This window comes from Hyperoodon ampullatus (assembly GCF_949752795.1).
Source record: "Hyperoodon ampullatus genome assembly, chromosome: 1".
In the NCBI taxonomy this organism is placed as follows: Eukaryota; Metazoa; Chordata; class Mammalia; order Artiodactyla; family Ziphiidae; genus Hyperoodon; species Hyperoodon ampullatus.
The window spans coordinates 95,868,011-95,879,179 of NC_136914.1; positions in this window are offsets into that span (position 1 = coordinate 95,868,011).

Genomic DNA, 11,169 nt, shown 5'->3' on the forward strand with positions numbered 1-11,169 from the left:
TTTTTCTACAGGTGAGGCCTCAAATGAATAGAACCTATTCTGGTGTTCCTACAGGACCACTTCGTATGGAAAAGAGTATGTACCCCATATTTGTTAGTAGGTTCTTTGGCCAGTCACCAAAGAATATGAAAGACTCTAACATAGGTGTTTTTCCTTGCTGATAAATTATTCATTACAGTAAAATAAAATATGATCCCAGTAGGGAACTTTGATTCTGATCCTCCCATGTTCTATTCTGAAATAACCACTTTATATTTCATTTATTTTCTTTTGTCTGGTGATCTCTGAGGCAGGTTTCAGAGTTTGGCAATGCAACATGAAAGATTAGGAAAAGTATTAAAGTGTGGGTAGAAAACTTATTAACCTGAGAATGAAATTTAAGGTAAAAGACATTTGAACCTTGGAATTGGCTGGGAGGCCAAAGATTTAAAGAAGCAGAAGATTTTCTCAAGACATGAGTAAGTTGTTTGTTACTGGTGTGTGTTTTGTGTGCATGATGGGGATTTGTAAATGATGTTGAATTCTAGGTGAATTCTCAGCTCTGACAATCATTGTCAAACAGATCAATCTGCAAATATTTATGTTTTAAAACTTAAATTATAAAGCTAGTTAAACCTTTCTAACAACTAGATTTAATATTCATGGATACATTTTATGTTAAAAAATTACCTTTTACAGTACATGTGAAAATATTCATGTTAAGTTCAAATTAGAGATTGGGAATCCGTTTGGGGAAGAGGTTTTGTGGATTCTTTGACATTTCAAAAGAAAAAAATAGACTTCTGGGGAATTGGACTAATTTTCTTATTTAGATTTAAAACTAGAATTCCAAAAACAAAAATGTGAAGGAAATTAAAACCCCTTATTATTAAAGTGATCTGTGAAAACATTGTTACTGGAAATTGAATGAACTTGAGGCCTTTCCTTCAGAAAACAAGGACTTGATTGTCAGGCCTATATTAGGTTCTGAACTTTAATGCCATGTATTTGTTCTTATTAAAAATTGTTTCATTGAAAAGTATATTAGTAATATGAACTTCTGGTCTAGTTGGGAGTTTTTCCATTTGAAAAATGTGCTATTTGCATGAGACTGTTTGAATCTTTTTGTTTTCTCAGTTTCCCCTCCACTGGATAGGATTGAAGCTAGACTTTTCCCTTTTGATAACAGAATAAAAAGTGAACATCTTGTTTGTAAATTGATGTTTAGTATTAGAGTGAAAGTTGAAATACTTAGAATACATTATAAGCCTAATGCTAGGTAGCCTTGTAAAAATAGATCTCTTTTAACTATCTTCTGCGCCTATATTCACATTGCTTTTCAAGATATTTTAAGTTATATTTTTTTCCTCTTTTCAGAGCTGCTTCTTTGGGGCTCTTTTTTTTTTTAATTGAGGTGTAATTCACAAAGGGCTACATTTTTTTGATAAGACTTCTTATAACTATTGCTAGATGTTTTGCTGTAGTCTTCCAGGAAGGGCCATTTTATTTTTTAGAGTCACTTCTAAAGTCATGTGGTCCTTAACTTTGGGGACTCTTGCATCTGAGTGCTAATTCAGATTTAAGCCTAAGTAACCTCATTGCCTCTCACCCCATGAATGTTGACAATGGATGAAATACTTTGCTGTAGTTCTGGACTAAAATGCTGGGGAAGAAACTTAATTTTCTTTTTTGCACAAATCAGGAAAACAGCTACTGTGCAGAGTTTCCTTTTGACCTCAGCAGATGAACTGGACTGATAGTGTTAATTCAGATTTAAGAAATTATCTGAATCTTGGTTTGAGTTGATTCGGGATCTACATGCAATATTAACTAGATCGGATACCTTTTATATTTTCACATGTATACGTAGGCTTTCCTTACCCTCATCAACATCCATTAGTTATTGAACTTTGTGAACTGGCATTGAAACATTACAACAATGTTTTGTTGCACCAGTTTTGTAAAGTTTTACAGTGCAATACCTGTTACTTTTCAGAGACAAACCAAAGGTTAATTTCTCAAGGATCTTGCTGTTTGCTTTAGCAGCATTTGATGGAGTATCTTTTTATATATATATATATATATATATACATTTGTAATAGATAAAAAATAAACCAGATTTCAAATCCTTTTTTTTTTTTTGAAGCAAACCACGTACCAGGTATTTGGTCCAAATTGTGTAGGATAAGTTAAATTGCATTCTATTAACCCATATGAGTGTATTTCTGTATGCATAGTTATGTTGAAATAAAGTTTTAAAAAGCATTTTTATGCCTTTGTTTATTTTTGGTACATCAGATGTCAAGGAAGCCAAATTTATTTGGCCAGAACTGCAAGTGTATTAATAATTCTCAAAATATTTTCCCCCCGATAACCTAGGTAAGTAGAAAGGTTGTGGAAGTCTTTATTTGGGGTAAACAATCCAGTGGGTAGTAGTCCAAATCCTCTCTTCCTATAATCTGCATTCTGGGAAGTGGATGTGGAGGTAGGGGAGAAACAACCTGAAGACAATTTTATAGGAAGTTTTATGTGGTAATATTTTCCAAACCACAGGTCCCCTTAACATTTGTAATATACATGTCCATTCTCAGTAGCAGGCCTGGTATCAGTAAATTTTCACGCATAATTGGAAAAAGATGCGTCGAAGGGAAAATAAGATTAAGTTACATTGAATGTTCACTGAATGCTAGGGCAGTATTTTAAGGATTTTACTCTACTAATGGAAGTCTGAGATGAAAATGAAGTCCAAGGGAAGGTGATAAGCCATATTGTAGTAAGGTTCTGCTTCCTTTGTTAATGGAAATAAACAGTTGTGCTATATGTTGAAGGCTTAGGTATTTGTGGACTTGAGAGAAAAGGGAGAGTGAGCTGGAGAAACATCAGAACAACTGGATTGCACTCTGTCCTGATGCAGCAAGTGACCTAGAAGATCGTGAGTCAGGAAAGAATGCATATTTCTTGAATTGATGAGTGATTCACCCTTTTTCCCCTCTTGCAAGACTCTTTATCAGCGAAAAGCAAAATGAATTTCCAAGCATTTATTTTATTGGCATGGTGGAATCGATAACAAGAAGTATGAAAATTTCTGCCTGACTAAGGATATATGGGGAATTTATCACGAATATATAAATGTTATTGATGTGTGACTTGGTTTGTTACCTTCAAGTTACAAGTGTGTTTGGTTACAAGTATGTTTCTCCAGTCCTTTGCTACTCCTTTCTCAGTCATCCATTTTACATTTACCCTTTGGCCATGCTTGTATTCTGCTCATGTCTCACTAAGGGCTTGACCCTAGTTTGTAGGCAGAGTTAACGGTACGGTAGTATGAGCTCCCCTCCAAGAGTACTTCAGAGGTCTCATCCTCAGCTCCATAAGGGCAGGTTGGTGAAGATGCTAAGGATAATGTACTGATCTCTGGTAATCGGGAAGTTTCAGTGTCACAAAATGCCTTTTTAAAGGATTTTGATGCTTGCTGTACTAAGTGCTTGGTTGACCTTGCAATTAGAGCTGGTTCACGATGGGCCTCTTACTGCTGTAATTGGGCAAATCATTTTTAACTTTACTGAACCTGTTTCTTCATCCAGAAAATGGGGGCATATGGTACTTCTATCCATAGAGTGGCTTTTGAGTGTTAAATGCTTTTGTTGGTTTTTAAAATATTTTTTTTGGCTGTGCTGCATGGCTTATGGGATCTTAGTTCCCAGATCAGGGATTGAACCTGGGCAATGGCATTGGAAGCACCGAGTGCGAACCACTGGACCGCCAGGGAATTCCCGAGTATTAAGTGCTTATTAAGCACTTAGCCTAGTGCTTGGCATGTAGTTTTAGTATTAAGACCTTTTGCACTAGATAACAAAGCAAGTAAGTATCCTTAAATATATAAAGTGCTTCCTCTATTTGGCATTGATTAAGTTGTATAAGCCACCTGCTTCTCTTCCATGTCTTGCAAAATAGCTTTTAATGTTAAAGTAGTATGTGGGCTTTTGTGTCAGATGATATTGTAATCTCCACTAGAGTCAGAATGCTTTTGTATTCACTGCTTTACTCAAGTACCTAAAACAATATCTGGCCCTTAGAAGGGCAAATAGTTGATTGCCCAGGCCAAGGATTGTGTGTGTGGTGTTTTTCTGTGTGTGTGCTTCTCCTTGATTTCAACTAATTAATATACAATGGTCGTTTTACTGTAATTTAAAAATTCTGGTAATACAGAAATCTTGGTTCATAGACTTCGGTATTGTCTGGATGCATTAACAAGGCAAGGAGGAGAGTTCACTCAAGTAGCAGGAAATAGCAAGTCTTGAGAAAGCGACTGTAAGAAACAGAAATGTGTAAACTTACAGAGAAGTTGGAGGAATGGTACCCTGAAATCTTGTGTACCCCTTATTTGGATCCACCACTCACATTTACCTTCTGTATATTATGTGTGTCTTATGTGGTAGACCCCCAGAAATTAAGTTGTAGGCATACCCCTTCATCTCTGAATACTTCAGTTTGTATCTCCTAAGGATAAGGGCATTCTCTTGTACAGTCATACTGTAAAAATCAAATTCAGGACTTTAAAGATTGGTGTAGTTCAGATTGCGCCAAATCGCTTAATACTAATCTTTAACAATCTCCCTGTTCCTAATCCCTCATTGTATTTAGTTGTCACATCTCTTCAGTTTCCTTTAATTTGGAATAACTCCTTAGCGTTCGTCCTTCACAACATGAAGAGTTGGAAGCTGTTTAAAGCATCCTCCTTAATTTGGATTATTCTAATTGCTTCTTCATGCCTCAATTCAGGTTATGCATCTTGGCAGGAATAGTAAGTACTGGTGCATTACATCAGAAGATACATGATGCCATTATTGGTTGTGTTAATTTTTACTATTTGGTTAATGTGTTGTCTACCAGATTTCTCCACTAAGTTATTATTTATTTCCCTTTGTAATTAATATTCTGTGGGATGATATAGCGAAATTATCTTACCCTTCAACAAACCCATTGATTTTAGTGTATATTGATTTTTTGCTTGAGTCATTTATATCTTTTATGGTAACTGATATTCTCTATGAAAAAGAGCTTTCTTTCCCCTTTCCCCATAGATGCAGGTTCTTGTTTCTGTGTTATCTCACAGTCATTTGTTTACCCCCATTCATCCTGTGGGGTTGGGGGAGGGTGTCCTTTCAGGCTCCCTAAATGAGACTCTTGTGAGACTATTACACTGAACGACTGAAACTCAGATTTATCACATTTCTCTCTGCTTATCTTGTAACAGTGCTATAAAATTTATGAAAGCTTGATGGAATGCCTTAAGGATTAAGTTGTGGAAATTTACCAGTGGTCAAGATTCTACCACCAGAAGGGGCAATTTTAGAGAACAGAATCCTAATTCTTATATTGATTTTGAAATACCACACCTTTCATTTCTTTTTTATTGTGTGCTCTACTTTTTAAAGATCACATAATGCACGTACAACTGCATACTTACAAAACTCAAACACGTTAAAATCTATCTTGACTAGCTCTCTTCCTACTAGTCTTCTTACTCTCATTTGTTTCTTCAGAATTAACTACTATTAATGGTTAATATTAACTCTTTACCTCCATATGTGTATGCATGTTAAATGCTTGATTTCTATGCACTTTACATAACTGAGGTTATTGATACTCTGCAGTGAGTAGAATATGGAGATCTTTAGTCAGTATTTAGGACTATTTTCATTCTTTACAACTATCGTGTCATGTTTTATTGTATGGATATATCTGGTTTTATCACTTTAATTATTGCCAAAATTGGTTGACACTCGAAGTACTTTGAGAGTGGACGCCATGTGAAGTGAGTGATTCAGGGAACCCATAATATCGTACAGCCTTACAAGTTATGTTTATGCTTGTGTTCTTAAGATAGAACTTCTTTCAGGGCTTCCCTGGTGGCGCAGTGGTTAAGAATCCGCCTGCCAATGCAGGGGACACGGGTTCGAGCCCTGGTCCAGGAAGATCCCACATGCCGCGGAGCAACTAAGCCCATGCGCCACAGCTACTGAGCCTGCGTTCTAGAGCCCGTGAGCCACAACTACTGAAGCCCACACACCTAGAGCCCATGCTCCGCAACAAGAGAAGCCACTGCAGTGAGAGGCCTGTGCACTGCAACGAAGAATAATGTCCACTCGCTACAACTAAAAAGCCTGGATGCAGCAACGAAGAACCAACGCAGCCAAAAATAAATTAAAAAAAAAAAGGTAGAACTTATTTCAAATTTGCTAATAGTAATCATGTCTTGCACTCTTTATGTTCAAGTTTTTTTTTAACACAGATGTATATATTCGGGATGTTTAATTTAGTGTTGCTTATAATAACAAAATGATGGATAACGTGTTCATTTAACATTCAGCATTGATGTGGTAAGGGAGTAGAGATAGCCTAGATTTGCATCTGAATAATTTTTGGTCATCTTAAATTTAGGAAAGTAATACACCCACAGTTAAAAAAAACCCAAACTATTCCTAAAAGATTTGTGATGAAATCAAAATCCTACAGCCTTGTGTTCCGTCCTTTTCTCAGTCACATAGCTGCTCTATGTATCTGACTCCTGAGGTAAATTTAAGTTAGCGCCAAATTTCTTATTTGATAAATTTACAGTACAGTGGATTCTCTTCACGTAAGTCAGAATATATAGCATATTATACTGCATTTTCCTCAAGGTTATGAACATGCTGAAACCTTGTGGTGGATGAAAGTGGCCACAGATTCTTTGCAGCCCTTCCAATCAGCTTGAGTCTGCTGCCATTGCGACTTGCTTTGACCAATAGAATGCAGCAGAGTGACATTGCGTGATTTCTGAACTTCAGCCTCCAGAGGCCCTGCAGCTTCTACTCTCATGCTTTGTCTGAACACGATGACCTTGTGAACAAGCCTGAACTGGCCTACTTTAGGATGATATTCTAGGTAGAGAGAGGGACCCATTGAAAAAGGTCCAGGTTTCTCACCTATTACAGCCATCCCAGCTGAAGCTTCTGACATGGACTGAGATCTGTAAATGCATGTCCCCATAGAGCAGAAGAACCACTGAGCTGAGCCCAGATTAAACTGCCCAACTAAAGAGCAAATAGAAGCTGTTTCAAGTCACTAAGTTTTGGGGTGGTTAGCTGCTCAGCAACAGATGTGGATACAAACCTAATTATGTCCTCAATCTGGTTAAAAAAGAAGCATTTCCAATTGACAAATGAGTAACTGTACCTAGAAGTTACTGAAGCCACACTGAATGGTAGAGTTGGTGGGTTAGTGGGACTGCTAAGCATTGTTTTCTTTTATTGAACAGTCTTAGCCAAGTCCCCGTGTTGCAGATCTTCAACACATTCCTCAGAATTACTTTATGTAATAGCCTTAGTTGTCCAGTGAAAAACATTTTCTTTACCTAGTGCTTCAATAAAATACATCCTTCATCCGATACTTTAAGGGACAGTCGTCCCCATTTTTCTAATTTTCCTTCCTGTTGAATATTTAACCATAGTTTAAAGTCAAAGACAGGAAAAAAATCTTTTTAGGCCAGATGTTAAATGCTGAGGAAAACTGGAGATTAATAAAAAGTCTTTAAGTGGGCAACTGGGATCCCCTTTTAGTGAAAGTAAGATGTGAAAAGGAACAGGAAACAGGATGAGTGCTACACAAGTACAAAAGACAAGGCCACTTAAACAAGTTCAGGGCCAAATTTTGTTTTTGAAGCTATTGGTTTTGTGAATAAATACGGACCACCAATTCTCCTATGTCACTAATAGGATCAGGATTTTAAGTAGGTTTCTATTTTAGGATAGTTTAGTGATCTAATTCTTTGGATGTTTGCATTCCAAATTTCCCGTGTATGTAATTTCCTATTTTCTTAATCAGGATTGTGGGTTAGGATCTCCACTCATGCTGTGATCTGTCCGTGGTACTTGGCAAAGCTCACTAGCAATGTGAAAAGATTCCCAGCCAGCTATGAAAGCACTTTCGTTTTAAAGCTGCCTGAGATGGTAAGACAGCATGGAAATCACAGTGGGACACTTGTTTAGGTTTGGGCAGCATTGCTGAAGTAACACAGCAAGGGTGCAGCACACCACACACACACAAACCTGGGTGCTGTTGGAACTTTTCTGTCCTGATTATGATGGTCGTTAAATGAACCTATACGTATATTAAAAATCCATAGAACTGTACATTGAAAGGGAAAAAAAAGTCATTTTTACTGTATAATTAAACAAGCCCACAGGGTACTGGAGCTTGTGTTTATTTGAATCACAGCTCTGTCACTCATTAGTTGTGTGACCCTGGGCAATTACTTTTACCTCAGCTTCATCTCTAAATACAGGTAATAATAGTATATACCTCCTACATGGGGTTGTTCTAAGGATACAGTTAAAATATATAAAATGCTTAAAACAGTGCCTGGCTCGTTGTATGTGCTAAATAAGGGCTAGCCGCTAGTATTATTATAAGAATGTAAGGAATTAAAATAAGCTATATGGGCTATCATGTGATCATAGCAGCTAGGAATAGTCTCACATACAACTATCTTAAGGTATTGCATTTAGGCAGGATGGGAAGAAACCCTAGAAAAGTGTCAGTGCTACTAAGCAAATTTAAGTCTGCTCTATTACTATTTTTCAGGGAAGGCAAAAAACAACACCCCAAATAGAAAAGTCCTTTCGTTCTCCTAATTCACTCATTCCTGCACTGAATGCTGGCTATTTTCCAGGGACTTACTGAAAAGTTAGAAAGGATCTTGGCAGTCTCTCATGTCCAAAATTACCTGATGATGTGTTCTCTAGCACATGTGTCTGTGTGTGTGTGGCCTCAGTTTTCTTAGATTTACCAATGCTCCTGGCCAGAGGTACTGACTGTCTGTGATTAAGCATCATACCTGTTGCACCTACCAGTGAGAATATTATGTCCCAATTCTTCCACTAGGTTGATTAGCCAGAAGGTAAATTCTGAGAATTGTTTGAGAAGCAAAAGGAAGCTTCTGCAAAACAGGAACCTGGGGCTCCAAGCCATGGGTATATTAAGTATGCTCTTAGGTATATTCAGATCATGAAACTCCTGTACTAAATGAGAGACTATCGATGGTCTTTGACCTGAAGGGGAAAAGTGAGGCATCATTCCTATATGATGTTAAAATGTTAATCTTTAGCCATTCCCACCCACTACAGGGCATCAGTGGGGCAGACAACATGACAGAGACGTTAAGAGCAGGCAGAGGTGCTATCTATTGGATTCACATGAGTCTGAAGTTTTGTTTTTATTGTTTAAGCTCTACTCTTTGACGGTTGACAGAAAACAATCCCCCGGGGAGGAGGAGAGCAGCCAAGAGAAAATGGAACATTCTGAGAAAGAATGGAAATGATTCTATTGCTCCACAAGACAGAGCCAAGTGGGAGGGAAGCCAGGGTAAATGATCAGAGGCCATCTACAAAACAGCTCGCCTCAGCTTCAGTGCTGGGTGCCTACTCAGTGAATAACAGCTCTGCCATGTCTGGCATAGCTGGAGCTCCAAGTTAGTCATCTGCAGGAAACTAGCCTTGATTTCCATGTTGCAAAAAGTGTCTGAGTGGTCAGGAAACACAAGCACACAGGATTGCATCTGTGCTCCGCTTTTCCTTGGTTGTCATGGGAAGTGTCCCAAGTATCATAAACACATTTAGACTCTGGGGAACTACACAGTAAAGCCCTGATGATTGGTAGGGCTTGCTGTTTATGGTAATGAAAAATACAAAATGTGTTAAGCTTCAATTTGTAACTTTGAAGAAAATGCTGCTGTTTTAAAGGTGACGGCAGGGGTGGTGGGGAGAGATGGGGGTACTTCAACCTCTGTCCTGTGGACAGGAGGGGGCTGTCCTGACACCTTGCCATTAATTTCTACTCTACTAATTCCTGCATGCTGCCACAGTGTAAATGATTAGTGATGGAAGGGCAGTCTTCCTTAGATCAATGGATTAAGAAGTATCAGTAAGCTGGGCTTCCCTGGTGGCGCAGTGGTTGAGAGTCCGCCTGCCGATGCAGGGGACACGGGTTCGTGCCCTGGTCCGGGAAGATCCCACATGCCGCGGAGCGGCTGGGCCCATGAGCCATGGCCGCTGAGCCTGCGCATCCAGAGTCTGTGGTCCTCAGCGCGAGAGGCCGCAACAGTGAGAGTCCCGCGTACCACAAAAAAAAAAAAAAAAAAAAAAAAAGTATCAGTAAGCTGACTTAGAAACCAACACAGAGAACTTTCTTATAGCAAATCCACTGTGAATCAGTTGGATCGACCGGCAGTGATCCTGGGCTGCATTAGGTTGGCAGAATGTAAATTAATAGCAGATTCTAGCAGCAGTTCTCCACTGTCTTATGCTCGGAGGGCCTTTTTTTTTTTGTCTGAGGTATTGTAACCACCCTTTCCTGGCTTTCCTGCCTGTTTTTGCTGAGAATCATAAAAGGTTAGGACTGAGAAATATATAGTGTAATTCCCTCATTTATAGATGAGAAAATGATGACCCAAAGAGACTAATATAACCAGGGAAACTGAAACTTACTTAGTAAATTGCACTGTTTGAAACTGCTAGCAAGGTACATTGGAACATTTTTAGATATGCCTCGGTCAAAACGTAACCATTGAATTTTAGAGGTAAGAGAAACCTGAGAATATAAGTTATGAACATTTAAAAATGGAATCTTTGCTAGTAGAGAGGTGTAAAAGCCTAGAGAGAAGATTAGGAGGGAGAAATGTTCTGCTCTCTAAAATACATTATAAGTTTTCAGGGTAAATACAGCATCATTTTTGGGGTTCTGTATATTTACACAAATGCCAAATTTACCATATTTTCTTCATTTAGTCTAAAGACTCAGGCCTAAGCTCCAAACTATGAACAGTACATAGAAATATAATGGTCACAATTTTAACTTGTAAAATTAACAGTATTTCATTCTCTCCAAAATCAACTAGAAATCGACTACCAATCATTTTCTCAACTTGGGAAGTTACTGCCCTCTAGAGGGTGGGTCTGGAAAGTTAGGGGTACTTCTCAACTATCACGATGAGGTATGGGGCTGGAGTGTTGCTCCTGGCCTTTCATATCTGGGGATGAAGGATGCACATAAAGAACTACCTTACCCAAGATGTCAATAGTATTCACTTTGAAACTCAATGAAAGTGAAATCTACAGAGTTTTGACTACAGAGTTTCATTTTAAAACACTG